Genomic DNA, 21,220 nt, shown 5'->3' on the forward strand with positions numbered 1-21,220 from the left:
AACTAAAAATTAAATACAACCAGCAGTGGTGGTGCTCCGGTAGCATTGTCGCCTCACAGTAAGACGTTGTCCTGTTCAATTCTCAGCTAGAGCGTCTTTTGTGTGGAGACATGCGTGAATGGGCGTACCTTCACTGAAGGTTGTGCGTCAGGGCTGGCAACTCGGCACGTAAAAATCTACTGCCAATCATTAGTGGACCGGAGTTCCGCTGTGACAACCCCTAACCAGGAAAAGCCAAAAGACATAACAACAACAACCTTATATAAAACCATCAATTATGACATAATTTCCTTAATTGTTACTTAATTGTTTAAAGTGAAAGAACAACTATAAATATATATGCATACAACCATTTATATAATCTTATGAATACAAATGTAAACATTAATAACTGTTACTTGTCCCTATCTGTCACAAAATGTACATATATAAATGTATGTGTACTAAAATGTTTATAATTAATTGTTAACATAATTTAAGTGACTTTTTACAGAAATAGTATCCTTTATACCTGGATTTACATCTGCCCTTAAAAAAATCTGCAACTTTAACTCTATATTTTCTAAAAAATAATTAAAAGACCCAATAAATCTATCCCTATTAACTTTTTCTACTACAAAAAAAAGTAAATTTCTTGAAATTTGTATGCTTCCCTGAGTGCTTAGCTAAAGCATTGCTTAAGTCCTTCTTTATGATGGCTAACACATGCTCTCTAACTCTGTGGTTCAATTTTCTAATAGTTTTGCCTATATAAAAATTCTCTCAACTGGAACACACTGCAAGGTATACTAACCCTTCACTTTGGCAATTGTATCATCCCTTTGCTGTTAAAGTATAATTCAAGTGCTTAAAATGATAACTATGTACTCCCATAATGAACCTACACTGAGTACAGTTAGTACATGGAAATGTACCAAAATGAGTGAAATTATCCTTTCTCTTTTCACATTTAGGTCCACTTTCTAATAATTCCTTCAAATTTCTTGCTTTTTTATTTATAAATCTTGGTTGGACTCCCACTACTCTACGCAGTTCTTCATTCCCTAAAATTATTTTCCAATCTTCCCTTACTATTTCTCTAATCATAGGCCCCTCAGTACTCATAGGTACAGGAAAAGTGTACTTCAACATCTCTTCTCCTACTTCATTATACTTATTTATAACATTGGTCTGAAATCCAACCTTTAAAATAGGAAAAAACATAACCCCTCTATTTTTTATGCTATAATCAATAACATCATTTAAATCTCCTTGATTATATCCTCTGTCAATAAATAACTGTTTAAGAACATTTAGTTCACTAATACAATTATTTTTCTCACTAATCATCCTACTAAACCTTATAACTTGTCCTTTAAAGAGATTGATCTTCATATATTTTGGATAACTTTCAAAATGTAAGTAATTATTAGTGAATGTATTTTTTCGATAGATGTTACTACTAAACTCTCTTTTGTTAATATCAGTATCTATTTTGACATTAAGGAAGTATACTTCTGCTCCAATTCTACCAATGGTAAATTTAATCCAAGCCACGGTCCCAGTAAGTTCACTAACAAAAATCATTAAGCTGTTCTCTACTACCTGTCCAAATAAAAAACAGGTCATCAATGTATCATTTATAATACTGTACAAACTTAAACAATTCTAATTTTGGAAGAAATTAGAGTTCCCACCAACACATAACCAAGTTAGCAAACACTGGTGCAACATGTGCATCCATCGCAACCCCACTTATTTGTTGGTAAACTCCCTCTCCAAACATAAAAAAAATGTTTGTTAGCACTAGCTCCATAAACTGGCAGACCACAAAAATGTCTTGTTTAAGACTAATCTTATGTCTGTCTAAATAAAGCCTCATAAATTCTATACCCTCTGTTTGTTCTATTGCAGTATACAATGAACAAGTATCAAATGTACACAGCATGGTCTCATCCCCATGAAATTCGTATAACCTTAACTCATCTAGAAACATCTGTCTTTCAGAAACTACTTATTGTTCTGTACTATAGGATTAAGTATTTCATCTAGATAGAAATTTTTGATGTTTTACCACATGGAGCAAACACTATAGGTCTGAACGGGGGGTGTTCAACATCTTGATGTATTTTGGGAATTCCGAACAATGTCCCCAACTGTGGCTGCTCCACATTGAGAAATTCAAACAGGTCAAGTGTGATGTACTGTTGATGTAATAAATCTAGGGTCTATATTAGAACATCGAAGTTTCAAAACTTCAAATGTTCTAATATCGACCCCTATTTAGCAAAAACTGAAAATATCGAACATACAGAACAGCAAATTTTTTTCCTAGGGAAAAAATTTGCTGTAACACACATACGCACAACACAAGCACACCAAACAAACAGCAAGCCACACACATACACCTAAAATCTTACACCTAACCCTACACTAAAGTATACACACACCACTAACTATCCACTTACCTTAACCCAAACCCTAACCCTAAGGTCCGTCACTATCACACACTCACCTCACCAGCACCCTAACCCTAACTCACCTACCTCACCCTAACCCTCACATCCACACAATCCCACACTTACCTGACCCACGCCCTAACCCTAACTCACCTAACCCACTCTAACCCTCACGTCCACACAATCGCACACATACCTAACCCACACCCTAACCCTAACTCACCTAACCCACCCTAACCCTCACATCCACACAATCGCATACATACCTAACCCACACTCTAACCCTAACTAACCTAATCCGCACTCAATAGCACACTTACCTGAACCCCACCCGTAACTTTCCACCACAGTGCTGAAAATACCGAAGCAACAAAAATGGACAACCAAATTATTTCCCTAGGAAAACATTCTGTTTTCTGTTATTTTGATATTTTCAGCTTTCGCTGAATAGGGGTCGATATTAGAACATTCGAACTTTTGAAACTTCAATGTTCTAATATAGACCCTAAATCTAGTAAGATAAGATTAACTTCTTGAAACTTCTTTCTAACCACATCTCTGGAAAGTTTTGTATATTTTTCTGTATCAGCAAACATATTACCTATAGTCTCATTATACTTGGTAACATTCATAATGACCAGACCCTGGCCTTTATCTGCTTTCATGTATCTGATGTCACTATTGGAAATGAATTGTTTCAAGGCAACTGACTGCTTCTCAGTTAAATTTCTTTCAAAATTCAATTTATTATACCTACCTAAATTGTCTAAGTTGTAAACATCATTCTCACAGATCTTAGAGAAAGTATTCAACGTATTAATTAATGGTGGGTTAACATTACTTCTCCTTTTCCACTGACTAATATTACTAGTATGCATATCATGATAAAGGTATTTCAAATTTAATTTTCTAACATATAACTTAAAATCCAGCACTGTGTTTGTAATCTTAGCCCTGTGTGCTGGTAAAAATGAAAAAAACTTTTTTTAAGAACTTCTATTTCATCTTCAGTAAACGTTCTGTCACTTAGATTAAAAATCTTAGACAAACAGGTTCCTCGTGGTGTCCTGCAGAGTGATACAGGCAACAGAGAGACCCAAGAGAGACTTTTCCAGATTTAAGTATTTTTTTCTCTGTTTTTTTGCTCTGACTGCCTTTTCCTGCCTAAAAAGTGAATTTCTAACTGATCTGTGCTTTAAAAAGTTTAAATTGTATTTGCCTTCTGCTTTTTACAGTTTTTGCACTTGTTTTATATCAATTTAAGTCATTTTTGTATTGTATAACTGTTGTAGGCTACACACTAAAGTTGTGCTAGCCTGTTTATAGCATTTACAGTGTTTTCTGTGTGTTTTTCTGCTGTTTTCTGAAAAAAACAAAAAAAATATTCTCTTTTCCCGCCTTTGCTGAACTAGATTAGTCCAGATTTCAGGCTTTGCTGAATTCCGGACTGTGGTATAGTTTCCTGTGTTGCCATATCCTTACTTGGATAGGAGGAAGCTTCTCTGTTCACCAGTGAGAGTGGGGAGCTTTGAGCAGCCTATCTGGAGGCTGAGCACTCTCAACCCAATACTGGTGCAGTCAGTCAGGAGGAGAAGGTAACCACACACACCACAAATCCAGTCTCACATAGACCTATCGCAACAGAAAACCAAACACATAAACACACAAAAACATATTCGGAGGCTCTAAATAAAAATCTGCCCAAGCAGCAGAGACCTCCAAAGCAGACATCCAAGCAACCACTACCCCACAACAATACCCACGTATCACATAGTTCACAAAGTCAGTGTGCCACACAGTCACAGCCCTTAAGGCTAAACAACACAACTAATACATTTGTAATAGGTGATTCTATTGTCAGACACACTGACGTCCCACTCACCAGGCTGAACAAGGAGAAGGTCACTGTAAGCTGCCTGTCGGGTGCCAGGATCCACCACATAACACAAGCACTCAGGTCACTCCAAAGCAAGTACAAATATGACTCCGTCATTGTCCATGCTGGTGTAAATGACCTGAGATGTACCTCGCTGGACTACATGAAAAGAGACATAGAAGAGCTCTCTGATCATGTAGCCCAGGCCGGTATGACCCTGACCTTGAGTAGCATCTTACCCTCACCAAGAATGATGCCACAGTATAAATACAAAATGATCAATTTTAACAGTTGGCTAAAGTATTGATGTCATTCAAAGGGGATCCAGTGTCTGTCAGCCTGGGATGACATGCTCGACAAGCCACGTTGCTTCGCTAGGGATGGCTTGCACCTCTCACCCCTGGGCTTTTGAATACTGGCTAAGGCTCTTGCCACCCCCATAGTGCCTTTTTTAGGCAAGGCTCAAAAGACAAACCCACCTCCATAGACAACACAAAGAAAAAGAAACTAAGGGTATTGCTGCTCAACACCAGAAGTCTAAACCTCAAGATGCATGCACTCGAGGCTCTCCTCAGTATGGAGAATATCGATATCTGTGCAGTAACAGAAACCCCTTTCAAGGCTCCCGAGAGCACCCCAGTACTACCAGGTTATACCTCATACCATGCTTTTCGGCCCCAAAACTTGGACCAAACCACAAAAGGAGGGGGAGTATCCATATTCATCAAAGATACCCACACCTCCAGGTTAGTGGCACTGCACGAAGCATCGGAGACCATCCATGTGCAACTAACAGTGGGCAAAACTGCCTTTCAGTTTGTAGCCTGCTACAGACCACCCTCCCAAACTCAGGAACCCCACTCGGCTTTCCTGAGAACACTGGAGAATATGAAGGTCTCTCCAAACACCATTATATTGGGTGACTTCAACTACCCAAACATAGACTGGGAGCACTACTCAAGCCCCAACACCCTCGCCCAACGGTTCCTAGAATTTATAAGCTCAAATGCTATGGAACATCTGGTCACCACTCCCACAAGAGGGGAAAACATATTGGACCTGATCATCACCAACATGTGGACTCTATGTTCCATACCAGAGGTATACCCCTCATTGGTAAGATCTGTCCATAAATTAATCTCACTGGACATCCATATCCCATCCCCACCCCCAGCCAAGGAAACCACGGTGAAGAACTTCTCAAAAGCAAACTTCACACTTCTCAAAACCGAGGTGGAATCCTTCAAAGCCCCCGGGCCAGTGGAAAATATGGCCCAAACCGCAGAATCCTTTACAAACGCTTTCTGTGGACACCTACAGGAATGCATGGATCATGCTATCCCAAATAAAACCAAGACTCATTCCTCCAAAGGCAGGAGACCTGTCTGGTGGACCCCAGCCATAAATAAGCTATACAACAGAAGGAGGAAGCTACTACATGATAGAGCAAAATCCCAAAAAGGGAAGGCATCTCTGATCAGTACTAGCAAGAAAGTACGATCCCTCATAAAATCATCTAAGGCCAGCTTCGAAAGAAAAATTGCACAAGACGCTAAAGATAATCACAAAGCCTTCTTTAGTTATGTCAGGAACCTGGGTGGCAACTCCCAAATATGCTCTGAGTTAGTTCAAAATGACAAAAAATACACTGAACCCACAGATATTGCCAACATCCTGGCAGACAGGTTCAGTGCAAACTTCCCCCCCAAAAGAGCAAATGTCTATCCCAACAGAGTGTAGTCTCCCTGACATCACAGATGCACAGGTGAGAGCTGCCCTCTCCAAAGCAAAAAACACAGCATCAATAGGATCGGACGGTGTCCCGGCCTGCGTCTTACATGAACTCCAAGAAGAAATGAACCCTCACATAAAGTCACTGTTCAATCTCAGCCTTACTACAAGATATGTACCCAAGGAATGGTGTAGAGCAACAGTGGTCCCACTCCACAAAGGTGGTGCCACAAGGGACCCCGGAAACTATCGCCCTATAAGCCTGACTAGCCTGGTCTGCAAAGCTATGGAGCATATCATCATGAAACTCATAAACAAAGACATTGGGAACCTCCAAACACTGGATCCTACCCAATTCGGCTTTGTTAAGGGCATATCTTGCCTCTTGAACCTGGTCGACTTCTTTGAAACAGTCACCAAGGCCATAGATGAAGGGAGGGTAGTCCACACAGCCTACCTGGACCTCGCAAAAGCCTTCAACACAATACCCCACTTGGGCATCATAAATAAGCTCACCAGCTTAAATATCAACCCCTATGTCACCAGATGGGTTGCAAACTGGCTCACGGATAGAACCCACATGGTCAGAATTGCAGGTGCCATGTCAGACTCTAAACCAGTTACAAGTGGCATCCCACAAGGCTCAGTCCTGGGACTTCTCTTGTTCGGTATATATATCTCTGAGGTACAGGCTAACATGGGAGGACTATGGCTGACCAAGTTCGCAGATGCCTGCAAACTGGGTGCCATAATCGACTCGCCGACTGACACAAGCATCTTCCCAAAGGGTCTCACAGAAATGGATAACTGGTGCCAGAGCCATGGCCTAAAGCTAAATGTCAAAAAGTGCATAGTCATCCCCTTTGGGAAAAACAAAGTGCCCACAAATTACCACATAGGTGGTAATCCATTAAGTATGGAAGAAGTAATTAGGGATTTGGGGACCCAAGTAGATAGCAATCTCTCCTTTGACAATCACATTGCCAAAGTGGTTAGAAAGACCTTCTATATAGCCCACCTTATCACGAAAGGGTTCACATCTAGATCAAGAGAGGTCATTGTGCCCCTCTACTCACTCAGCAGGCCCATAATTGAATACAATGCCCCATTTGGGATGTACCTTACCTGACACCTGCAACAACTGGAAAGACCCCAAATGTACCTCACCAAGAGGATCAATGGACTCAAACAGATGCCCTACGCAGTTAGGCTAAAGAAACTCCAGCTCTACTCAGTTGCTTACCTCCTACTCAGAGGTGATCTGTGCCTGACGTATAATGTCATGTCCAACCCAGAATTAATGGACATGCTCCACCTCAGGAAATCCAAATCCCTTAGAGCTACACGCTCCCGGGACTTAAACCTCAGCACAGAAATAAATAGGACATGCTGGAGGGACAGATATATATGTGTGTGTGTGTGTGTGTGTGTGTGTGTGTGTGTGTGTGTGTGTGTGTGTGTGTGTGTGTGTGTGCGTGTGTGTGTGTGTAAACAAAAAACAGTTGAACCAGCTCTGAAATCGTTGAACTCAATGCAAATTTTTTCTTGCTGCAGTCAATGCAAATTTATTCTTGCAGCAAGAAGAAATTTGCATTGACTTCAGCAATTTCAGCGTGGTTCAAGTGTTTTTTGTTTATGTATGTCACAACCCACCACTGTCACAACCTTAAACAACTCGAATGGTCAGAACTACAAAACCATCTACTGTATAATCAACTGGTTATCTCACATAATATTCTTTATCACCCAAATAATACCCCAATCCTCTCTAACCTGATCTCCCCATATAGAAATCTTGCAACACTTCGCTCAGCAAATAAGCTATTAATCTCCAATATTAAATCTAACAATAAAGCTGGGGACTCACTTTTTACTAACATTGTGGGTAAAATCTGGAACAAGCTTCCTAGCACACTCACATCTCTCATCCACACCACTCTTCAAGAAACATCTCAAAGAACATCTGAAAATTCATTGGCTTTGTCCCTGTTCTAAACCTGACTAAATCCTACTTTTTCCCCCTTAATGCTCTTCTTTCTATACCCCTTCCTTCTGGCCTTTGTCCCCTCTACAGCTTTAATCAATAGAATCTAACTTTATTCTAGCCCTTGTGTTTTTCTTTCTTCTGCTTTTCTCTCTTTCTCTGACCTACAAATCATTACTTTAGAATTCTGAGTGTTCTTGTACTCAATTGTATTTCTAACCTTTGCATAGACTTTTTACTTTTATATTGTATTTTAAACCTTGCATAGACTGCGAGCTATTATTCATAGAAACAATTTTTATTCTCTCAAAACATTTTTAATCTCTTTGTATTTGAATTTAGTCATTTTTAATTATTGTAATTTTTTTTGTAATTTACTAATGCTTGGAGCTTATCTCCCTGGGCCTCTACTGAAAATGGACATGTATCCAGCTAGACTAGCCAACAAATGTAAAATAAAAATAAAATAAATAAAAATATGTGTTTGCTTCTGTTACCACTTGATTTATCATGATTTCAACCTTTTTATTTTTACCTTACGCATACATACACACAGACGCACACATACATGCATGCACGCATATATGCACACACAAACACACGCACACACATGCACACATACATATACACGTGCACATATACAGACATACATATCCACATACACACACACACACAGACACACACATATATATATACACGTGCACATGCACACACACACACACACACACACACACACACACACACACACACACACACACACACACACACACACACCCTATATTTACCTGGCGAGAGCTATTATTCATGTCTGAGAACTGAGTAAAGTATTATTTGTATGTTAGCATTAAACTAGTTTGATATTTTACATTACTACAGGCTGCTTAAAGCATGAATGTTACTTGCAGGTGTTGTAAGAATTTTATCTTGCTGTAGGCATTGCAGCAATTTAATCCTGCATTATTTACCTGAGCAGCAGTTTCTAATGTTGTAGTTTGAGATCTGGAAAGAAAACAATCATTATAAATGGAAGTTAAGTTATTTTTGGGTCTTTTCAGTACTGTGTAGGTGACATGGAGTTTTTAGTGACAGCCTGGATTGTTGCATATGTAAATTATTATTATACAGAGCTTTGTTTATGAGTGAAAAATAGGGAAGCTCTTGTAATGATAGCAAAGGGTGACACAGTAATGTTGTGTCAGGAGTGAGAGGAGAATGAAAGTACGGGAAATAATAATCGTCACTGAGGAGTCGATGCCCCAAGCCCTTGTGCAAAATGTAAACAGGGCTTGTGGGTAGATGAATGGAGACCATAACATGCCTAGCCAGATACACCTTTACGTAGATACCCTTTACAAACACATTTAATAGTGCTCCCCTCACAAATTAAGTAGGGCTGTACATAATAACCTTGGTGTCATTTTGTGTCTACCTATCCAAATGTCGTCCACCTTAAATGTAGCCGCAGTAGTACTTTGACCTGATGTGGTACTCTGTTCCACAGGCCTGGAATACATTGAGTTAACAACAAAGTGTCTCTTGTTTATTTATTGGCATAGATTTAGGTTTGTAGAGCAAGTGATTGTATAGCCACTGGTTTTGTGAAGATGTCAAAATGGACTGAGTCTTTCATGACTAAAAAACTGAAGATTGTTGGATATAATTCTTTCACCCAGAGGCAAGAAGGCTAGAGCATTTTCTAACTGTGGATGCAAAATATTTTAACCTGTTGCTTCTTTTCCTTTGGGGATAATGAAGTGAGAGATTTCGTGACAGATATAAAGGGTTGCATTTATTTTTTTCATTTTATGTTATTGATATGAAGTGACATAGTTAATTATAGGTTAAGACGTAAACCTAGGTATTTGAAGGAGGATTTATGTTCAGTGTTTCAATATAAAAGGTGCAGAAAAAGTTTGGTGTGTTTTAAGTTTCTGCTGTGTGCCAAATGACATCAGTTTGGTTTTATATTTTTTATTTTATTTATTTATTTTATTTTTTTTTATTTTACATTTGTTAACTGGGTTAGACTGGTTGAACGTTTGGCTCATTTTCAGCAGAGACCCAGGGAAAAAAGCTCCTCAGGACTAGAAAACAATTTATTACATTTTAGTAACATAGCAGTAACAGTCAGCTGTAGGATCTTACAGACAGAGACCTGGAGAGAAAAAAAGCTCCTCAGGCAATTCAATTATACAGAGTATTAACAATTGGCAGACAAGTATGTGAGTTGTTACAAACAAGGTTTTAAACAATTAGCAGAAGAAAATGTGACTAGTTACAATATTACTTAAGCTGCTTAGAGCAAAACGAGTTAATAGTTAGGCAGATGCTTATTTAAAGTGGGTGGGATCTAGTTGTACAGGAGTCTGGAAACAGGAAAGGAAAGTAAGAGTGGCTAGTAGGAGATGTAGGGGGGCTAGTAGGAGATGTAGGGGGGCTAGTAGGAGATGTGGGGGGCTAGTAGGAGATGTAGGGGGGCTAGTAGGAGATGTAGGGGAGGTAGTAGGAGATGTAGGGGGGCTAGTAGGAGATGTGGGGGGCTGGTAGGAGATGTGGGGGGCTAGTAGGAGATGTAGGGGGGCTAGTAGGAGATGTAGGTGGGCTAGTAGGAGATGTAGGGGGCTAGTAGGAGATGTAGGGGGTAGAGTATAGGAGACAGAGACAGGTAGGTTGTTCTGAGACTAAGAATTAAGAGTGGTTGGAGATAGAGGAAGTGAAGAGGTAGAAGAGGCAGGGGAATAGTGTTAGAGATACATTAAGAGTGAGCTGGTGAAATAGGTGAAATGGTGGTGGTTTCAGGGTGGTTGGTTACAGTGGCAAGACCACTTGGTTTTTAGGTATTTCCTTGTGGCTAATTTGAAACTTTTGCTATGCTGGAGGGATTTTATTTCCAAGGAGAGTTGGTTCCAGGGTGTAGCTGGGTTATAGTTATAGAGAAGGCGGCCTGTTTTGGTTTTGGTTTGTCGATGTCTAATAATTTTTTATTTGAGCTTTGTAGCGTCCTAGCAGGGGAATATTTGGTTATGATAGTGGAGAGGCTGGGGCAGAAGCAGGGTAGATAGAGGATAGAGTGGATGATTTGTAGTTGGTATAGTTGGAGCAGCTGAGGGAATTCTAGCCAGTCTAGTTGCTGTAGTGCTAAGCAGTGGTGTGACTTGGCTTGGTTAGCTGCAAATCTGGCAATCTTATTATAGGTAGTTTCAAGCTTGGAAATAAATGTAGAATTTAGGTTTGTGAATATGTGGCAGCTGAACAGGAGGGTTGGGAGTAATAAAGCCTGGGAGAGAGTTATTTGGGCAGTGTTAGTTAAGTATTTCTTGCTACGGAAAAGGTGTCCAAGTTTCTGATGAGTTCATTTTACCGAGTTACTAATATGGAGATCAAACTTAAGCTGATCATCTATTGCAACACCTAGCAATTTAGTACTAAATTCAGCTAAGATGATAGTGTTTTTGCAGGATAAGATGGTAAATGTACTTTTGAGTGTGGTGATGTTTTTAGGGAGGAAGAGTAGGAGCTTAGTTTTTTTGGATTAAGCATTAGTTTGTTATCACTAAGCCAAGTCTCAGTGGTGTGGAAGGAGGCCTGGGTAGTTGAGTGAAGGTCAGTTGGGTTGTCAACAATGGTTATAACAGTCGAGTCATCAGCATATTGCACAAGAGATGACTGGGAACAAGAGGAATAGAGCAAGTTGGTGAAAATATTAAAGAGTAGTAGTCCAAGTATGGACCCTTGGGGGACTCCCATTTGTACAGTGAGATGGGAGGATAGTGCAGAGAGCCATTTAACTGATTGCTGGTGGGTAGAGAGATAGCTGGAGAACCAGGAGATAGTAGGGGGAGAGAAATGTAAGTTAGTGAGTTTATCTAGAAGGAGTGGGTGCGAGACAGTGTCAAAGGCTTTAGAAAGGTCAAGGAATAGGCATGAGATAAGTTTATTGTTATCACGAGCTAGGGAGACTATGTTGATGAATGATATGAGTGCAGTAGTTGTACTATGCTTGGGACGGAAACCATGCTGTGTCGGTGTGAGAAGGTTTTCCTGGTGAAGGTAATGCATTACCTGCTTGTGAATGCATTTCTCGAGGATTTTTGAGAGTGGAGAGAGTATGACAATCGGTCTGAAGTTGGATATGTCTGAGGAGTTGCCCCCTTTGTGAATGGGTAGAGTAAAGAAATTCTTCCATACAGTGGGGACATAGGATTCAGAAATGGATCGGTTGATTAAGATGGATACAGGATAGGCAAGAGGTTCAGAGGTAATCTGCAGGAAGTAAGAGGGTAGCTTGTCAACAGATGGGGAGCAAGGTTTAAGTTTAGAGAGTAATGACTTTACATAGTTAGTTGATACTGCTTTTAGAGAGAATGAGTTAGAAGGGGTTGGAAGAGGTATAGAGTTTATGGGGTTGCTAGTGTTTCTGGGGGGAGAGAATTTATTATGGACGTTATTGAGTTTATAAAATGATTGTTAAATTTGTTGGCTATGTCTTCAGGTGTTGCATTGGGACATGGGTTAGGAGAGGAAGGATCTATATGCTTTCAGTTTAACTTTTTCACAGGGAATTTTTCTAAAATTATCTGGTGGTTTTCTAAGACCGTCTTGCATTGAGTGGCAGATTCAAATAATACTGTATAATCTGTATAAACATTTATGTTGGATAGTCTGAGATCAAAGGGAATGTGATTATTGAAAAGGTTAAAGGATAGGAACTACAACTGAGCCTTGTGGCACACCAACAAAGATACTTTGAGGGAATAATAAAGTATTACTGCTCATAGATCTGTCAATAAAAGTTTTGAGGTGTAGCTATTTTCAATAAAAGACAGGAGTAATTTGAATGATCATCTAGATTTCTAGCATCTTTCCAACATTTTCTTGAGTTAGTTAAGATGCATGCTTGCTGGCTGCACAAATAACATTGTGTTTAGTCATCTGATGGTTTTATTTGCATGGTTATACAGGGTGACATTTGTGTTGTCCTCTGGGGAGCAGGTGTTTTTCCACATAGCCCATGCAGAATTTCTTAGTTTAAATAATGAATCACCTGTTATGTGCAGCAAATGAGTTACTTTATAGACTTGTTTTAGTATGGACAGATGCAGTTTTGGAAATTTACTAAGTGCCAGAGTGCACACCTACATTTACTCAAGTGATGTTCATTGCTAGTCTTAGCATACACCATCAGTTTAGTCAAACAGGTCACTTTTATTCTGAATAACATGACGGTGAAACAGAAGCAATGTTAACATTTTAGGCATCTCGCACCAACTAACTCTAGCTTAGAAGTGCAATGCATTTTATGATACATGTAATCTTAACCTGGCAAAATCTTACAATAGTCTTATATGACAATTGCTATGTTAGATATTCATAGTGTATATGCACATTCTATTAGCTTTATTCCACTTAATATCCCATCTTGCCCCCAAGTGAAAAATTATTTTTTTTTCGAAATTATGAAGTACGATGGGACACAACAGATGCTCCAGATATCTAATACCCTGGACTAGTCCTGCAAATTTATATAGTTAAGAAATGTAAGCAATACAATGTTTTATAAAATATTTGGAAATGCATAGCCAGCAAGTGCTTGAAGAATTATTTAAGTGTACTCACAAATCTATCACAACTCTCGAAGTGATTCAGTATTTACACTTCTCAAGTCCCCCCCCCCACCCCCGTTATATTGAAATACTGCAAGGCAAGAATTAGGACTAGAAATTAAATGAGAACATGTACAATTTTGAGAGGGGCTGTTATAACAAGCATTAGAATTTTTACAGTCACCAAACAAAACAGAGCCAACAGGAGCAGAAACAAGAGCAAGTCACACTAAATTATATTGGGTGGTCAGCATATGGTCTGTCACAACAGTCAAACTCAGATGTCCACTCGTCTCAAATGTTGCATTACAATAGATCTTTCAACAGTACAGGAATGGCTTTATAGGACATAGATCTGGTTATTCTTGGCTCAGACTGGTTTGATTGGTTCTCTCAAACACTCTTCAGAAACAAACTGGATATGTCATTTAACTCATCTAACCATGGTGCCACCTTTGTTTGCATCATGTAGGATAATAATTCCAACTTAACTTTAAGTGGACAGCTTGTCCCAATTGAAGGATAGGTAGTGGATGTCCCTAATGATATATGTCATAATACGTTCTCTGTGAAGCTTTGGCTTTTTGGTATTTTTGCTTGACGACATTGCACCAAATAGCTTTAGGCTCATGTTTTGATTCTAATGTTGGCGTGTCAGTTTATATTCCAAGCATTAGCTGTGAAGGGCTTACTCTGCTGGAGCTGTATGGAGTAGCTTGACATGCCAGGACAGCGCTGTCATGATCTGTTTGCCTTAGTTTATTTTTGGTGGTTTGAATGCTCTGTCAGCTTCACCATTTAACTGTTAATCATGAGCATTTGACTTGCTATGGGTGCAACACAAGCATAACAAGCTCTTGAAACTCACTTGATATAAACTGCGTATCACTGTCTGCAGGAGCATAGTTAGGGTTGGGTGAGAGGGGCAACCCCCCCCCCCAGGAGCAAAGTGTTGTGGGGGGCACAACCAGCTGATCCTGATCTTTCATTAATGCAAAACCAGCTTTTAAAAGTCACTTTTGCATTTGCTGTTACACCTGAGCACTGTAGCACTCCATGTGTGGTCTAAACTGTAGCAACTGCTTGCTACATTGTACCAAGCAATTTGATACAGTTTAAAAGTTAATAAAAAATGTTTTGTTTTAATAAAAATATGTATAAACTGTGTCATCTGTTTGCTACAGTTTAAAAAAATTATGTTGAGTAAGGGATGGGGGAGGGCATCGAAATGGGACCCGATGACTGGGGCAGGAGGGAAGGGGCATGTCACGCATCTGATCACCTGGTTGTTGTTTTTTGTTTTTTTGTTTTTGGCTCTTCAATGGAAGAGCTGGGGTGGGGGGTCATAGATCTAACTGTAATAAGCCAATTTTTTTTTTTGTTCTTTCTTTGAAGAGCAGAGGGGGTGGAGTGCTGGTTCAATGTGGAGCTGAGACATGGACACTAACTTTATGATATATTCATTGTCAGTGACACAACAAGTAGCACACTTGCCTTTGGTACAGAAGATTCCTGGTTCTATTCCCACACCAGGTAGATGGATTGATGACACTGCAGTGTAGCATAAAGGGGGGTACTACATTCCTATGTCTGGATAAGATGTTAAACTGAGACCCCATCTGCTTGAGTTGGTGATAACTCAGGTGGATGTAAAAAACAAATCTCACTCAAAAAGAGTGGGGGAAGTTCCTAACACCCTGCCCAAATTTCTCCTAGTAGTGTAAATACCACCTTGAGTCTCCCCTGATAAGAGGCTACTAGCCTACACAGACTAACTCGGTCAACATTTAGATAGACAAATAAATAAATGCCCAGCACACTGCCATTTTAGTTTTTTGTCAACATTAGTTGAGACCTCATTGACCTTCTAGCACTTCAGCACACTGGGGTAAGGATACCATGATTTTGTCTTGATATATGATTGTAATGTACTTATACATGAGCTGCAGCTGTTTCATTTGAGTCCAGTGATTTGACCATCCATTTTGGACATGTTGGAAAATATCTTGCAACTCTAAGTCATTTTGAGTAGCTTGCTTAGGCTTGTCTAGTCCTTTGGTAGTCACTGGTCTGGTCATCTTTATTCTCAGAACATAGATGGCAGCCTCCTCTCCAGTATCAGATAACAATTTGTCACATATAGGATTTCTGGATAACATACCTGCAACACCATTTCATAGTGTGCCCCTATGGTTACCCAGTGATATAACCTTAGAAATATCAAGATATGTCATCAGTTTAGCCATACAGGTAACCTTTATTCTGAACAACATGGCAGTTCAACAGAAACAATGTTAACACTTCAGGCATCTCGCACCAGCTCGTTGTTTTCTAGTGCATGGACTGAGCTGGCATTGAATTTCCTTAGTCAATGGCACCTTAATGTTGGAGCTAAACAGGTAAGGCTCATGTACACAACAAAAGCAGAAAGTTATAGGATGACCATAAACAGGGAAGAAGTCCTAGAAATAACGAGAGTGGACTGCAGGTTAGAGACTGCCTTCCCTACCAGGGATTGATATCTGAGTTTAGGCAAAGACGAAGGGAAGGGGGAGTCCTGAGTGAAAGATCTGCTCTGGTAGGGTTTTAGTCTAATCTAGAACAGAAGCTGCTGTTAAAATGGGATAATTAGTCGGTCATATAAAATATTGCATGATAACTATAAGAATCGATCAGAAGAGGTTAGAAAAAATGGGAAGAGAGACTAGAAAAGCAATTTACAAGGGAACAATGTTGAGTGAAAGTTGGATCCAAAACCAATCAACCCACCAAATATTAACTAATGATTGGTGCACTCACTAAAAGGTCACTGACAGGATGCAGCTTGGAAGTGGATGACATGATAGTAAGAAGGAGACAGGACATCCTAACATGATGGTAAGGAGGAGGCTGGACATCCTAACATGATGGTAAGGAGGAGGCTGGACATCCCAACATGATGATAAGGAGGAGGCTGGACATCCCAACATGATGGTAAGGAGGAGGCTAGACATCCTAACATGATGGTAAGGAGGAGGCTGGACATCCTAACATGATGGTAAGGAGGAGGCAGGACATCCTAACATGATGGTAAGGAGGAGGCTGGACATCCTAACATGATGGTAAGGAGGAGGCTCGACATTCTAACATGATGGTAAGGAGGAGGCTGGACATCCTAACATGATGGTAAGGAGGAGGCTAGACATCCTAACATGATAGTAAGGAAGAGGCTAGACATCCTAACATGATGGTAAGGAGGAGGCTGGACATCCTAACATGATGGTAAGGAGGAGGCTGGACATCCTGTCCCCATTCTGTCATCTTTCCCTCCGTAGGTATTTGCTCCCAATACCTTGGTTCATTTGTCAGTTCATGGAAGACATACATTAGTCCAGGCATTGTCCAAGCTTTCCTGTAAGAAGACACGCTGTAAGTCCTGGAAAATCTGTCCTGCAGGAAACAAGCTAGGCAAGTTCTTCTGATTGGTTGACATACCTTCCAACCCCATCTGCCTAGTCAATTGGAATGCATTTCCAGTATCCGATACTGAATTGGGGTCTCATTTTTTGCAGACAGCATGGCCTCCACCAGTTAAAACATTCACAGGGGAGCACTGTATAGCCTTTGTGGCATGCCCAGGCAGATACTGCAGGGCATCCAGTGCAGTCTTCATTGTTTGCCCCATACTTCTAGAGGCACATGCATTAGGTGGCTTCAGATGTTAGTGCATCCTCTGATTACCCTCTGAGCTATGTGAGACCCTCAGGATGACACAGCAGGTCCAGATATGTTTATTATGTATGTGCTGTTATTTTGTGATCTTATTAGAAGAAGTTTCCAGTATTGTCACATGAATTTCCATTTTGGCTGTCCTTCCTACAAGAGCACATGGATGCTCTGACTCATGGAAGACTGCATGAAAGCCACATTTTCTTAGAAGAATATTAATCAGCTCAAACTCAACCCATTCAGAACAGTTGCCATGGTATTGCATGTATCAATTTTGAAACCCATGACCATTCCATGTATAGGAATTTTAACTTGCCAGTCGGCTTCAAAGTCAGTCACATTAGTAACTGAATCCAGAAAAATGTGATTAAAATAACCTACACCATTTGAATATAGATGGGCCTTACCTATCCCATGGTCAATAATTGCATAATACTCCAAATGAGAATAACTGGGATCATACCACAGACAATTTGAGGGGCTCTATGCATGAGATAAACATTTAGGAACTGCATCTGTCCATTAGTAGTACGGGGGCAGTCCTGGGGTAAATTTTCTATTTCCCATCCATAGATCCAAGCTGCATTTGGAACTGGACAGGTACGATCCCTGCTCCATGTATGCGTATGAATGTATGCATGGTGTTAATACTACCACATCCAACTGTATTGTGAGGCACATTTATTTATTTATTTATTTGTTTCTTTTATTTATGTATTTATTTATTGTTATTTGTTAACCGGGTTGGTCCAACTGAGCCAAGGGCCCATTTTCAGTGGAGACCCAAGGAGAAAAGCTCCACATACAATTCAAGAAAACATTAAAATTACAATAGGTATGCTGACAAGAACTTATACATATAATTGAATGATGGGCTTGTGTCTCATAACATCCATGGGCCTGTAATAATACTGATATCATCCACACATTAGCTGCCTTATTGCAATTATAAAATTATCATCTGATGCTCCAGTGGTATTGAGGGATTAAGCCCTGACTCTGCCCCAGGCAACATGGGTTCAGTTAGTGTTTAGGGTGACTGATGGAGTGGTAGGAAGGGATGGGAGTTACCAGCATGGGAGGGGGGGTGGTGACATGGACAGTTCCTGCAGTGAGCCCCGGTAGAGCCTGGTGACATAACATAATGCAAAGTGTGGTTCTAAGAGGTGGTGGGTGGATGGACATGGCTGAGCTCCTGAGGTGGCAGAGTGATAATGAAGTGACATTTCCCGTTGCACACCCATTCCTATGGATGTAACCATAGTCACCAAGAGAGGGGGTAGCGGGGGTTTAGGTGCATCATAAGAAAAAAACAGCTTGATAAATGACAGTGTGACTCACCCAACCAACCCTGAATTCTTTACCCTTTGTCCTTAGGAGTTATGCTGGCCCCAGCGGAAAATGGTCTTAGCCCAGAGGTGGAGTGGAGCAGCTGGTAAACCCAGTGATGGACATTGGACCCTGAGACAGCTGCCCAAATGAACGCAAGGGGAAAAATTATGATCTGCATATTTTATGTATAAAAATTACATGTTTTGCAGTACAACTTGGTAGACTTGTACATGACCAAAACATTTGCTTCCATCTTCAAAATATCCCATAACCGATTTGGTCCAACTGAGCCAAGGGCCCATTTTCAGTGGAGACCTGAGGAGAAAAGCTCCAAATACAATTACAAACATTCAAGAAAACACTAACATTACAATCGGTATGTTGACAAGAACTTATACATATAATTGAATGATGGGCTTGTGTCTCATAACATCCATTGGTAGACTTGTACATGACCAAAACATTTGCTTCCATGTTCAAAATATCCCATCCTCACACTTTCAGCAGTGAAAATCAACATCCAAGAAAGAACATCCTTTTAGTGTTATAGAAGAATATTTCTGCACATGCTTCCATGTACATATACTAGATTTATGTGACTTTGTGGCATATCCGGCTGATGAGGAAATCTACTTCAACATAAATAACTTCTTCTATCTCTGCTTCAAATAACTTACTCTACTCCCTCCTACGTTTTTCCACAACCTGTTTGTTAAAACTTTATTTCATTATTTTATACACTCTGTTTACTAAGCTTTTAATCATAAGGTTGTCACCCCTTGCCTCTAATAATAAAGACACTATCACAGGGAGAGTGCCTTCCAACATCTCTGTCAAACTAAAATATCTTGCTATATCACTCAATCCTTCATATTCCATTCATAAAAAAAAACATGATAAATCATACATCTGTTTTTCTAAAGTGCCCTAGTTCCCACAATCTTAGTTGTTGCCAAAAAATCCCTTTGGTCATCCTCACCCTCTGATCTTCTAAACCCAACTCCTCCAAAACATGCAATTTACTATCACCAATGAACACTGGATAAATGTCATAACATACAGTACCTCTAGTCTTCATGCATAATAATAAAGTGTTAACAACACCATAGCATGTCATAACATAAGGTACTTCTGTTCTTCATACATAATAATAAAGTGTTAACACCACCATAGCACACGTCATAACATAAGGTACTTCTGTTCTTCATACATAATAATAAAGTGTTAACACCACCATAGCACACGTCATAACATAAGGTACTTCTGAGGTCTATGTTAGAACATAGAACATTCAAAATTTCAAGTGTTCTAATATCGAACCCTAGCAATCGAAAAAAAAACATTCAACATTCGGAACAGTAAATTTTTTCCTTGGGAAAAAATTTGCTGTTCCAAAACACATACACAAAACACAAGCACACCAAACAAACAGCAATCCACACACATACACCTAAACTTAATACCTAAACCTACACTATACAAACACCACCAACTATTCACTTACCTTAACCCAAACCCTAACCCTAAGGTCTATCACTATCACACAGTCACGTCACCCACGCCCTAACCCTAACTCATCTAACCCACCCTAACCCACACGTCCACACAATCGCACACTTACCTGACCCGCACCCTAACCCTAACTCACCTAACCCACCCTAACCCACACATCCACACAATCGTACAATTACCTGAACCCGACCCGTAAGTTTGCACCACAGTGCTGAAAATACCGAAGCAACAGAAACAGACAACCAAATTCTTTCCCTAGGAAAGAATTCGGTTTCCAGTTACTTCGACATTTTCAGCGTTCGCTGAAAATGGGTCGATATTACAACACCCGACATTTCAAATGATCGGTGTTCTAATATAGACCTGTACTTCTGTCCTTCATACATAATAATAAACTGTTACCACCACCATAGCGCACGTCATAACATAAGGTACTTCTATTCTTCATGCATAATAATAAAGTGTTAACACCACCATAGCACACATCATAACATAAGGTACTTCTATTCTTCATACATAATAATAAAGTGTTAACACCACCATAGCACACGTCATAACATAAGGTACTTCTATTCTTCATGCATAATAATAAAGTGTTAACACCACCATAGCACACGCCATAACATAAGGTAATTATTTCTTCGTACATAATAATAAAGTGTGAACAACACCATAGCATACATCATAACATAAGGTACTTCTATTCTTCATGCATAATAATAAAGTGTTAACACCACCATAGCACACGTCATAACATAAGGTACTTCTATTCTTTGTACATAATAATAAAGTGTCAAAACCCCCATAGCACACGTCATAACATACAGTACCTCTAGTCTTCATGCATAATAATAAAGTATTAACACCACCATAGCACACAATATAACATAAGCTACTTCTATTCTTCATACATAATAATAAAGTGTTAACACCACCATAGCACAAGTCATAACATAAGGGACTTCGATTCTTCATACATAATAATAAAGTGTTAACACCACGATAGCACACGTCATAACATGAGGTACTTTTATTC

The sequence above is a fragment of the Protopterus annectens genome, chromosome 16.part0 (genome assembly GCF_019279795.1).
Source record: "Protopterus annectens isolate FY-2018-M chromosome 16.part0, PAN1.0, whole genome shotgun sequence".
Classification (NCBI taxonomy): Eukaryota; Metazoa; Chordata; order Ceratodontiformes; family Protopteridae; genus Protopterus; species Protopterus annectens.